General features: G+C 37.6%; 1 protein-coding gene across 1 annotated transcript in view; it reads right to left on the bottom strand.

Annotated features, from left to right (window-relative positions):
* LOC309491120 (dynein light chain roadblock-type 2-like) overlaps positions 1–13971 on the bottom strand; it is a 196084-nt gene that overhangs the window by 172164 nt on the left and 9949 nt on the right. The window lies entirely within an intron of this gene.

Raw genomic sequence — 13971 nt, 5'->3', positions numbered from 1 at the left:
TGATTTAGCCGTCTTTGATGCCACCACTAGATGGCGATATAAACTAGTGAAATGATAGGACAGTAGTTAGGTCTTGTTTTTTTATTAATTTTTTTTTATTAAAAAGACACTCAGATGTCACACCTATAAACTAATTCAACTTATGAATTGTCTAAAAATAGCGTTTCGGTGTAGGTTAAGCTCTATGGACAGCAGCTTACATGCTGTAGCTGTACTGCATACAGGGAATATAGGGAAAGACATTCTGAAGGATTGAAAAGAAGAAATGTCAAGCTTTGTTTTTGCTAAAGTTCTAATATTAACTCTTCCTTACAATATGTGTGTTATGTGAGCTGTAAAATTGTCTAAATTGTCATTTTTATTAGTATGACTACTTTTCTAGGCGGCAGAGCTTGTGAGTGAATCGTTGGTAAATTGTAAACAGACGCTTTCTGGTATCCTTGCGCAGCCAACACTTGAAAGCAAAGCAGTGCTGTCGCTAGACCATTTTTTAATACTATGGTAAGAGTTAAAATACGCCTTAGCCTCGTTCCCTCGCCATGCTCGTCCTCCTTCACTTTTACCAGTGGAATCCTCGACTTGCATTCAGTCAGACGATTATTCATAAGCTGAGGAGAGGTAAACTACCAGGCTAACGCTGATTATTGTGATAATGAGCAGTAGGTATGTGAATTTAGTTGAATGAGGACATCCCATTGTTTCAGATCTAAAAGAATGCTTACTTACCTCTTATAATCTGGCATGGTTTGTGGCTTAATTTAGACATCATCAATTAAGGTTTTTTTCCCTCATTGTCATCACTCAAACAGTAGCCAATTTTGATACCTAAAAAAAGTTAACCGTGGCAATTTAGCAAAGCCCATTACAGTTCATTAAAATGTAAAATTGAACTAATTAAATAATCTGAAGCACGTGCTTACATTAATTGTTTGTTACATAATGTGAATAAAAAAATGAATAAATATGATAAAAAGTCATAGATATTCTAAATATCCAAAGCCACCAGATATTAATGTTTTGGTGGTCCTCAGTCACCCCTAGGAATTTTAAAGTACTTGGGTAACATTTGTGGGGGTCCCTCGCAAAAACTTTTGCGTTCTGCTGGGAAACTTTGCGTTCGCTTGCAAAGAGCTCAAAACGTTTTGCAAAAGAATGCAAAGTTTCTCAGGGGAACGAAAAAATTTACGAGAGAACGAAAAAGTATCAGCTTATTATTTTTCCTCCTCTCATTTTTCTCCCACCAGTGCACACCATGTCCCTTTAGGGGCTCCGTAAAATCATGCGTGCGGCCCAGGCTATTGTTGAAGGTTTTTTTCTTGTTTACAGGCACTACACAGTGCATAAAGTATTAAAGGGATAGTTCACTTTGAAATAAAATTTTCAAATTTTCGGTTTGACGTGGCTGTGTACAAGAGGTAACAATGATATAAATACTGTTCGTTTTCTCACACAAACCGCTCGTTTCGTGTCTTAGGCCATCAATGTGTACTTACGATGGGGAATTGTTTAATTTGGACGATGGGGAATTGTTTTAATTTGGACTCTGTGCATGCTCTTTGAGACAGTGACCATAGACCTGCATTATATGACTGACAGACAAGAACGGTTTGACCTAAAAATATCAAAATTGAAACTACTGCGGAAAAAAAGACACCTACATCTTGGATGCCCTTGAGGTAAGCTAAAACATACCAAAATTTTATTTCAAAGTGAACTATCCCTTTAAATGAAAAGTGTTTCTGTTGCTACATGAAGCGGCAAATCTCACCAATTACGTCCAGTCACAGCCAAAGTCAAACACACCTATGGCTGGCCACACACTTGAAGATTGAAGAGGCGTGGCAGCTGTTTCAATAGCAATGGTACAGTGAGTGCGTCCAATGACGGTTGGCAAGGTGTATGATCAAAATCCAAGTACACCCCCAAAAGCCAGCACCAATATGACAGATCAACATCCTGGTGAGAGCGACGGTCAGGAGAGGAGGAAGGAGGCAGGGAGAGAGGAGAAAAAAGAGGGAGATGTAACAGTGGAGGCTTCCCTCTTTAGAGTTGCCAAAAAACACCTTCTAGAGAGCAACTCTACCACGTACATTTTATATTGCCTAAAGTATTTGGGACACCCCTCCAAATCATTGAATTCAGGTGTTCCAATCACTTCCATGGTTACAGTTGTATAAAATCAAGCACCTAGGCATGCAGACACTTCTACAAACATTTGTGAGAGAATGGGTCGCTCTCAGGAGCTTTCCTCACTACTAAATATTGCACGGTCAACTGTTAGTGGTATTATAACAAAGTGGAAGTAATTGGGAATAACAGCAACTCAGCCACGAAGTGGTTGACAAAGTAAAATCACACAGCACATGCTGAGGTGCGCAGAAGTCAACTTCGTGTGGCCTTCAGATTAGCTCAAGAACAGTGCGTAGAGCTTCATGGAATGGGTTTCCATGGCCGAACAGTTGCATCCAAGCCTTACATCGACAAGTGCAATGCAAAGCGTCGGATGCTGTGGTGTAAAGCCACCGCCACTGGACTCGTCTAGAGCAGTGGAGACGTGTTCCCTGGAGTGACGAATCACGCTTCTCTGTCTGGCAATCCGATGGACGAGTCTGGGTTTGGCAGTTGCCAGGAGAACGGGACTTGCCTGACTGCATTGTGCCAAGTGTAAAGTTTGGTGGAGGGGGGATTATGGTGTGGGGTTGTTTTTCAGGGGTTGGGCTTGGCCACTTAGTTCCAGTGAAAGGAACTCTTAATGCTTCGGCATACCAAGACATTTTGGACAATTCCATGCCTCCAACTTTTTAGAAACAGTTTGGGGATGTTCCTGTTGCAACATGACTGCGCACCAGTGCACAAAGCAAGTCAAGTCAAGTTTATTTGTATAGCGCTTTTCACAATACAGATTGCATCAAAGCAGCTTCACAGTATTAAATTAAAATAATACAACAAAGTTTTTTCAAGAGGAATTTATTGATTGATAAAATTAAATTAAATATCCCCAAAATATCCCCAACTGAGCAAGCCAAAGGCAAGGTCCATAAAGACATGGATGAGCGAGTTTGGAGGAACTTGACTGGCCTGCACAGAGTCCTGACCTCAACTGACCTAATCACAACTAATCACATCTGCACAGAGTCCTGACCTTTGGGATGAATTAGAGCGAAGACTGACAGCCAGGCCTTCTCGTTCAACATCAGTGCCTGACCTCACATATGCACTTTATGCACATGCATATGTCAAAAATTCCCATAAACACACTCCTAAACCTTGTGGACAGCCTTCCCAGAAGAGTTGACATTTGCAGACATTTCAGACATTGACATTGCAGACATTTCCCAAGGGACTATGATCTGTGTATGCTGTAACAGAATTTTCAGTTTAAATTATGCAAACAATAAATATTTTCCTAATATATCCTATTACACAAAAAGCAAATAAAAAATATACATAGCCAGGCCTTTCTGTGTGGAGTTTGCATGTTCTCCCAGCGTCTGAATGCATGGGTTTTCTTCGGGTTATAGTCCGTCCGTCTAGACTGGGTAAACCCAGCCTGATCTGCCGGTGTTTTGATTTCACCCTGCAGCTCAGGCTGGAAACCTGCCCAGGGCTGCGTCCTCTCCGCGATCTTATTTTTTTTATATACAAACGCATGCCAAAGCCAGCACACTAGGCGTCATATCATTAAGTTTGCTGACGACTCTGTAATAGTGTCGCTGCTGACACACAAGGACCCTGAGCATGGCGCTATTTTAAATGATTTTACAGAGTGGTGTAAGTCATCTTTTATTAATATTAACGTGGCAAAAACTAAATAAATATTAATCGATTTTAGAAAGAACCCCCCGCCCACCCTCTCTTCTACCCTTCAAGCTATAGAAGTGGTGAAACAATATAAATACCTTGGTATTATAATCGATGACAAACTCACCTTCGAGCCAAGTTGACGCTGTCTTTAAGAAATCACATCAACGCATGTTTTTTTATCGTAAACTTCGCAATTTTAATGTCGATAAGACTTTTATGAGGATGTTTTATTGAATCCATTCTTTCTTTTGACCTTGTGAGTTGGTTTGGGTCCCTTACGCTTAAAAACAAGAATAGGCTGCAATATATAGTTAATGTGTGTGGCAAAATTTCCCACAATTCTCTGACTGATTTAAATTCTGTATATGAGACGAAGACCCTCAAGGAGGCTCAATCAGTCCTAGCTGACCCAAGTCACCCCCTGAACAGCTGCTTCATTCTGTTGCCGTCGGGCCGCAGATTCAGTCTGCCTAAATTTTTAGGTTGTTTAAATAAGTAAATGTGAGTTGTGGACTTCTGTGTAGTATGTATTTATTTAGTTTTTTACTGATTGTATGGTTGTTGTTTTGTATAATCTGTTATTTAAGTCACATGCTGCTGCACAACGAATTACCCCTCGGGGATAATAAAGACTCCTTGAACTTGAACTTAACTTGCTGTTTTGCATACCTCATTTCTGTGTTAGACAATTACTCATGAGAACATGAAATTTGTGCTTTATTTATTTATTTATTTATGTCATTGGATGCCACCCCATTCATGGAAAGTGCCTTTTATAGATTTCATATAGGGTAAAGACCCGTAGAACTGCAACCATAAGGAAATGATTGTGTTAGAGTAATTAGAGCACAAACGTTCTGGATACACATTTACATTTACATTTACATTTATTCATTTAGCTGACGCTTTTATCCAGAGCGACTTACAATTGCTATATATGTCAGAGGTCGCACGCCTCTGGAGCAACTAGGGGTTAAGTGTCTTGCTCAGGGACACATTGGTGTCTCACAGTGGATTCGAACCCGGGTCTCTCACACCAAAGGCATGTGTCTTATCCATTGCGCCACTACCACCCCTTCAGGATACAGGGGGTGGATACACTGTTCCTCTGATCCAAACTGATAATCAGTAGGCTACAGAATATCTCATTGTTATTATATATATCCAAAAGAGAACTGTTTTGATCAACTCCCAAAAGTTAGAAGTTAAGTGCACTGAAATACCATTTTAATTACTAGTAAAAGTAATACCTTTACAAGAAGCCTATTGCCAGGGTTTTTCCTGGCTCAAAATGAGGTGGAGGTGGTAAAATCATAATAATGTATTTTAATAATAAGATAATTTAAATGTGTATTTTTTTGTAGATCATCATATAGCCTGATGTGTTTCCCACATTTTTTTGTTGGTGCTTGGTATCTCTAGGGGGGTCCGGGGGCATGCCCCCCCGGATGAAATTTTTTTACATTTTAAAGATAAATCCGAATCCACCCGAATCCACTATTAAAAACAAATAATCCACCCGCAAACCGCCTATATTTAGATATCTGCATCTGATCATCACATTATAATTATTCAAATTCTTAGTGTTAAGCATGATAATATGGTAACATATCACACTGAAGTAGGCTGATTTAAAATGAACATTTATTTAAAATAAAAGTTCTTCTTTTGGCAAAATTACATTTCCTTAATAGCCTAAACAGAGGCTTTACTCCCTTCAAGCTTAAATTGCCAATGTTTCATTACATCACTGTTTGAAAACACTCAGAATAATTTTTTTGTACCTTTATAAAGGGCATTTTCCCCTAATTTTATTAAATGTATGCTCCATCTTTCATTTCAAATTCTTAAATTTGATAAATACATTAAATTAAAATAATTAGAATACGTTTGGCGCTTGTAAATGTGACGTGACAGATCGCTTAGCGCCTCAGTTCAAGTGCACGTGAACCGATCATCTGTTACTTTTTTTATTTAAAGATGCAGTACAACTTACCGAAAGTATACATAATATCGACCAATTAGTGTTTTTCAACCACGGAAAGAGGTCAATATATAATAGCAGGATAACAATTATGTCACATAACGTTACATTTACCTCAGGAAAGCCATTTAATGACCATAGCATGTTAATTGAATAGAAAAAATAGCTAGAGAGGAGATTTTGCTGAGCACTAGATTACATATTTATTATATTTTTACTTATGTCATTAAATAATTGTTATAACAAAAACTGCATTATATTTAATTTCATTTGCTATTTTTAACCTTTAATAATACCAGCAGATTGGGCCCTCTATGTTTACAGCATTAGGTGAGATTATTTTTTTAAATAAAATTTTAAATAAACATGTATCCAAAGTAGTCAATATTGAATCAAAATCGGAATCAAATCACAAGAATGGAATTGAAATCTTGAAATTTTTGTCAAGCAATAATAAAAACTGTATCCTACCAGTCATTGCACAATGTAAACATGTTGTCACTAAACTTCATAAAATTCTATTTAGTTACCAAATGTTTTGACAATCACAATTACACTTATTGTGATACAATATTTGTTTACATATCGGATGGTGTGATGCAGAAGATGCGCACATACACCTAATTAGCTTAGCACTGCAGAAGAGCACAATAAACCAGACCACAGCTGTCACAAACGATTAAAGCAGCCATTTATCAGAGAAACTAAATGAGCAAAGCGTCTGCTTCATCTCCTGCCATCTTCTGGAAGATATATGAACTACATTTTGATATAATAATAATAATATCATTTTATAAAGTAAGTAATATATATTTTAAATAGTTAATTTAAAAATTATTTTGAATTCAATTAAATAATATTACATAGGCCTATATATAGTAATTAAAATACTATTTGTCATTATTATTATTATGTCACAATGATGAAGATGAAAACCGGTTCCAATATGAAATGTCTTTTAATAATAAAGTAAACTTAGGTACAGACAGAAGGTGTAACAGTGTGTGCTTACAACAATACAAACACAAACAACGAATGACCCACACAGAGGGAACAGGGAGGAACATAAATACATGGTGACGAACTAAACGATGATCAGCTGTGATGATGAGGAGTGTCCATAGAGACAGATGAGTGCCATATTAGTAGAAGTTAGTATATCAAATAATATATTATATTACAATAATTTTATAAAATATAATAATATTAATTAAATATATTTTTTCATTATTATTAGTAGTAGTAGTACTATATAAAATATTAGATATGTAATATAAGTATTGTATGAAATATAATATATTATAAATAATATTAATTAAATAAAATGTTTCATTATTTTTATTAGTATATGAAATAATAGATATATAATAATAATTGTATGAAATATAATAATAATATATATTATAAATAATATTAATAAATACCATTTTTCATTGCTATTATTATTAGTAGAAATATTACAATATAAAATAAAATACATGTTATATAATAACTATAAAATATAATAGTTTTATATATATACACACACACACACACACACACACACACACACACACACACACACACACACACACACACACACACACACACACACACACACATATATATAGAGAGAGAGATAGATAGATAGCCTCTCTCTCTCTCTCAATATATATATATATATGAATGTGCTTTCGTCACACAATGCTGCGTTGTCGTCACGTCCAGGCGCAGGTCCTTCATCGGATCTGGATACGGCCTGGATCCGGCGGACTGTTGTAAACCTTGGTATAAACAGAGAGACTAATATTAGCGTAGACGCCATTCTTCTTATGATATAAAGAGTACATCAGGATTTATGGGAAGTGTTCCCGGTTCCGGCTGGCCTAATCTATGCAGCCTAATATGGAATTATAAAAGTCTATAATGTGTTATGTGTATGCTTGGTCAAAGAGATGTATTTTTAGTCTAGCTTTGAACTGACAGAGTGTGTCTGCTTCCTGGGCAATGTTGGGAAGACTGTTCCAAAGTTTTGGTGCTAAATAGGAAAAGGATCTACCGCCAGCAGTCGATTTTGATATTCTAGGTATTATAAACTGGCCGGAATTTTGAGATCACAATAGATGTGAAGGACTATAATGCGTTAAGAGCTCGCTCAAGTACTGCGGAGCTAAACCATTTAGTGCTTTGTAAGTAATCAGCAATATTTGAAAATGTATATGATGTTTAATAGGGAGCCAATGCAGTGTTGACAGAACAGGGCTAATATGGTCATACTTCCTGGTTCTGGTAAGAACTCGAGCTGCTGCGTTTTGGACCAACTGTAATTTGTTTATTAAGCGTGCAGGGCAACCACCCATTATAGAGCATTACAATAATCTAGCCTTGATGTCATGAACGCATGAACTAATTGTTCCACATTTGTCAATGAGAGCATATGACGTAATTTAGATATATTTTTAAGATAGAAAAAAGCGGTTTTACAGATACTAGACATGTGACTTTCAAATGAAAGATTGGTATCAAAGAGCACACCCAGGTTCCTAATAGTCCATGAGCCAGGCCCCAAATTTGGTCCATCGGTATCATCTGGGGGGACAAAGTCTCATAGTGATTTTTGGCAAGGTATACACCCCTAGTACTAGAAAAATCACGATAGCAGTGCAGGGGTGGTAGCGAAATCACTTTTTTCAGCTCATGAAGTTACTAACCCCCTAAAATAAATTCCGTTTTTGAAATCTGGTGTATATCTGGTTTAGGCTCATGGCAGGGATATTGTCAATATTCTATAATATGGTGCTTGGTATCGTTGGAAAGGGGCCCTTTTAGGCTTTCATTTAAGCCCAGTACTGAATCTGTCTGACAAACACAGAGGTCACATGACTTCTTTAAACCAGAAATAACACACGTTTTTTCACAATTTCTGCCTAAACTGTATGCTTTCTTTTATCCCTGTGGCATGAAAGAACACCAGGGACACAAAACTCAACAACTTCAATACTCAAGGCACTCTGATGACTCAGAAAATGTATAATATACCCATACTATTTATTTGTGAGAGCCTTAAATTAGACTCGTGCAGCCAGCACAAGTCTTCAAAATAGAATAGAGCCAATAGAATGGACAAATAGAATACCCTATTAGTCCAGGGCCAAATGGCCTATTTATTCATGTACAGTTGTAATAAAAAGTAATTGTTTCAATAGTGCTGTCAACATAACACTTGTAAGTGGTTTAACAAAATGTTTCTATCATGTATTTTGATAGTCACCCACTTTCAGTTAGAATGTAAGAAAGTAGCTCATGCACAGTTCATATGGATTTTTGGGCTCCAATAGTCCATATTGGACCCAAGAAACATATTTCTGGCCAAAGAGTCCTCGATCTTGGGCTTTCTATACATACTCATATACTCCTTCTGATGCTTCATAAGCCATATAGTCTGAACATTAACGCACAGACCACGGACGGCGCGTTGCGTGGAACTGTTGGTTCAGTTGACTGGTTATAACAACACTACCAACTATGCCATCTTCAATCAACTTCCATTGAAGCTGCACAGACTTCAGAAACACAGACATTAACGCTCTATACATATTGACTCAAGAGTCAAAATTTGAGTGTTAGAATGTCAGAAAGTAGCTCATGCACGGAATGTTGATGGATTTTGACAGTTTGACAAGGTTTTGTCAGTTTTGTGAAAAGATTGTTGGTTCAGTTGACTGGTTATAACAACACTACCAACTATGCCATCTTCAATCATCTTCCATTGAGTTCCAGGGGTATTAAATGTAAGTACAAAATACTTTTTCTCTTGTGAATTGGTGGGGAATAGTAGCAGTAGCTAATGTAAGCTTGGTGTTTTTAGCAGGCTAGCTATCTTGCAGGTTAAACAGTGTAACAGTAACTGCTACAGTGCAGTCAGGGCTCTCAAGTGTCACGTGACAGTCATTCATATCGGTCTTTTGTCACGCCCTCTCGCCACACATTGTATTTCTCACGCGGAAAAACTATTTATAATATATTTAATATGCCGCAGCGCCCCAAATGTCTCTGGCTGCGCCAGTCTCATTATGGAACCGGCAGGAATAAATAGAGAGATGAGCAGAGCAACTGAACCAACAATCTTTTCACAAAACTGACAAAACCTTGTCAAACTGTCAAAATCCATGAGCATATTTGGGTCCAATATGGACTTCTGTATGGCTGACGTAACATCAGCAAGAGTCAACGAGTATTTATGGAAAGGTCAAGTTTCAAGTACTCCTTGGCCAGAAAAAAAATCAGTATGTCAAATATGGACTTCTGTCAGGATGATATAACATCCGAATATATCAATCTGAATGTATAGTGTAATTCTTTTAGGGCTCTTTGGCCAGAAATATGTTCAGTAGGTCAGAAGGGGACCTCTGAATAGCTGATTTATCATCAGAAAAAGTCTATAACTTTATATCATTTAAAAACTTTTGAGGACCCTTTGACCAGAAATAAGTTCAAAACGTCAGATATGGATATCTACATGGCTTATGTAGCATTAGAAGGAGTCTATGAGTATGTATAGAAAGTCCAAGATCGAGGACTCTTTTGCCATAAATATATTCCTTGGGTCAAATAAGGCTGATTTGACATCAGAAGGAGTCGATAACTTCATATAGTTTGAAAAATGTTCAGGACACTTTGACAAGAAATACATTCAAAAGGTCAGATATGGACATCTATATGGCTTATGAAGCATCAGAAGGAGTCTATGAGTATGTATAGAAAGCCCAAGATCGAGGACTCTTTGGCTAGAAATATGTATCTTGGGTCAAGAAAAAAATTCAGTGTGCACCACCACATTGCACCACCAGCGCTAACTCCTTCCCATGTTCATTAAAGAGATAACATGTTGCATTGCATTGCACAAACGATCTAACATTGAGCACTGAAGAATAACATATAGGTTATGCACTTCTTGCATGGCATTGCACACTATAACTAAGTCAATCCCATGTTCATTAAAGAGATAACATGTGTTGTTGTAATGCATTGCATAAACGATCTAACATTGTGCATTGAAAAATAACATAGGTTATGCGCTTTTTGCATTGCATTGCATTGCACACCAGAACTAACTCCTTCCCATGTTCATTAAAGAGATAACATGTTGCATTGCATTGCACAAACAATCTAACCTTGTGCACTGAGGTTATGCACTTCTTGCAATTGCATTGCATTGCACACCAGAGCTAACTCCTTCCCATGTTCATTAAAGGACAAGTTCGGTATTTTACACTTAAAGCCCTGTTTTCAGATCGTTTCTGATGAAATACAATGGTTAAGATTGAACTTTGGACAAATGCTGCTGTCCCGAGAATTTTAGGTTTTTGTGTTAGCACCCCCCCACCTCCACAATGGCTGCATAGGTGCACTGGAATAATCCTTCCTAAAACGCATTAAACTTTCGTTTACAAAAACTCACCGAGTGGTCAGGGGTGTTCACTGATATGCTCACACAAAAATCGCTGCAAAAGATGCTTTCCAACAGGTTTTATCGTAGTTTTTCATCCAATACAAGTCAATGGAGTTGGACAAAAACTACGATAAAACCTGTTGGAAAGCATCTTTTGCAGCGATTTTTGTGTGAGCATATCAGTGAACACCCCTGACCACTCTGTGAGTTTCACGTCTTTGTAAACGAAAGTTTAATGCGTTTTAGGAAGGATTATTCCAGTGCACCTATGCAGCCATTGTTAAGGTGGGGGGGTGCTAACACAAAAACCTAAAATTCTCGGGACAGCAGCATTTGTCCAAAGTTCAATCTTAACCATTGTATTTCATCAGAAACGATCTGAAAACAGGGCTTTAAGTGTAAAATACCGAACTTGTCCTTTAATGAACATGGGAAGGAGTTAGCTCTGGTGTGCAATGCAATGCAATTGCAAGAAGTGCATAACCTCAGTGCACAAGGTTAGATTGTTTGTGCAATGCAATGCAACATGTTATCTCTTTAATGAACATGGGAAGGAGTTAGTTCTGGTGTGCAATGCAATGCAATGCAAAAAGCGCATAACCTATGTGATTTTTCAATGCACAATGTTAGATCGTTTATGCAATGCATTACAACAACACATGTTATCTCTTTAATGAACATGGGATTGACTTAGTTATAGTGTGCAATGCAATGCAAGAAGTGCATAACCTATATGTTATTCTTCAGTGCTCAATGTTAGATCGTTTGTGCAATGCAATGCAACATGTTATCTCTTTAATGAACATGGGAAGGAGTTAGCGCTGGTGGTGCAATGTGGTGGTGCACACTGAATTTTTTTCTTGACCCAAGATACATATTTCTAGCCAGAGTCCTCGATCTTGGGCTTTCTATACATACTCATAGACTCCTTCTGATGCTTCATAAGCCATATAGATGTCCATATCTGACCTTTTGAATGTATTTCTTGTCAAAGTGTCCTGAACATTTTTCAAACTATATGAAGTTATCGACTCCTTCTGATGTCAAATCAGCCTTATTTGACCCAAGGAATATATTTATGGCAAAAGAGTCCTCGATCTTGGACTTTCTATACATACTCATAGACTCCTTCTAATGCTACATAAGCCATGTAGATATCCATATCTGACGTTTTGAACTTATTTCTGGTCAAAGGGTCCTCAAAAGTTTTTAAATGATATAAAGTTATAGACTTTTTCTGATGATAAATCAGCTATTCAGAGGTCCCCTTCTGACCTACTGAACATATTTCTGGCCAAAGAGAACCTAAAAGAATTACACTATACATTCAGATTGATATATTCGGATGTTATATCATCCTGACAGAAGTCCATATTTGACATACTGATTTTTTTTCTGGCCAAGGAGTACTTGAAACTTGACCTTTCCATAAATACTCGTTGACTCTTGCTGATGTTACGTCAGCCATACAGAAGTCCATATTGGACCCAAATATGCTCATGGATTTTGACAGTTTGACAAGGTTTTGTCAGTTTTGTGAAAAGATTGTTGGTTCAGTTGCTCTGCTCATCTCTCTATTTATTCCTGCCGGTTCCATAATGAGACTGGCGCAGCCAGAGACATTTTGGGCGCTGCGGCATATTAAATATATTATAAATAGTTTTTCCGCGTGAGAAATACAATGTGTGGCGAGAGGGCGTGACAAAAGACCGATATGAATGACTGTCACGTGACACTTGAGAGCCCTGACTGCACTGTAGCAGTTACTGTTACACTGTTTAACCTGCAAGATAGCTAGCCTGCTAAAAACACCAAGCTTACATTAGCTACTGCTACTATTCCCCACCAATTCACAAGAGAAAAAGTATTTTGTACTTACATTTAATACCCCTGGAACTCAATGGAAGATGATTGAAGATGGCATAGTTGGTAGTGTTGTTATAACCAGTCAACTGAACCAACAATCTTTTCACAAAACTGACAAAACCTTGTCAAACTGTCAAAATCCATCAACATTCCGTGCATGAGCTACTTTCTGACATTCTAACACTCAAATTTTGACTCTTGAGTCAATATGTATAGAGCGTTAATGTCTGTGTTTCTGAAGTCTGTGCAGCTTCAATGGAAGTTGATTGAAGATGGCATATTGACAATATCCCTGCCATGAGCCTAAACCAGATATACACCAGATTTCAAAAACGGAATTTATTTTAGGGGGTTAGTAACTTCATGAGCTGAAAAAAGTGATTTCGCTACCACCCCTGCACTGCTATCGTGATTTTTCTAGTACTAGGGGTGTATACCTTGCCAAAAAACAACGATAGCATTTGCCCCCCCGATGATACCGATCAACCCCCCTGGCTCATGGACTATAACCAACGATGAAGACTTAACAGAGCAGCCATCAAGTGTTAGACAGGAGGGATGGATACCACCTTTTTTTAACAGGTCAGGTCTGCCCCAAAAACTTTTCCAATTGTCTATGAATTCTATATTATTTTGCAGACACCACCTCGACAGCCAGCCATTGAGTGAGGACAATCTACTAACTATCTCATCACTCCGTCAAACAGGAAGGGGGCCAGAGCAAATTACAGTGCCTGACATCGTACTTCCAAGTTCACACACCTCTTTAATGTTAATTTTTGTGATCTCCGACTGGCGGAGTCTAACATCATTAGTGCCGACGTGAATAATAATATTAGAGATTTTACAATTAGCATTAGCCAGCACTTTTAAATTTGCTTTGATG

This window comes from Leuciscus leuciscus, assembly GCF_965113295.1.
Source record: "Leuciscus leuciscus genome assembly, chromosome: 25".
In the NCBI taxonomy this organism is placed as follows: Eukaryota; Metazoa; Chordata; class Actinopteri; order Cypriniformes; family Leuciscidae; genus Leuciscus; species Leuciscus leuciscus.
Note: the sequence above shows the minus strand (reverse complement) of the source record. Positions and strands in the feature narration are given on the sequence as shown.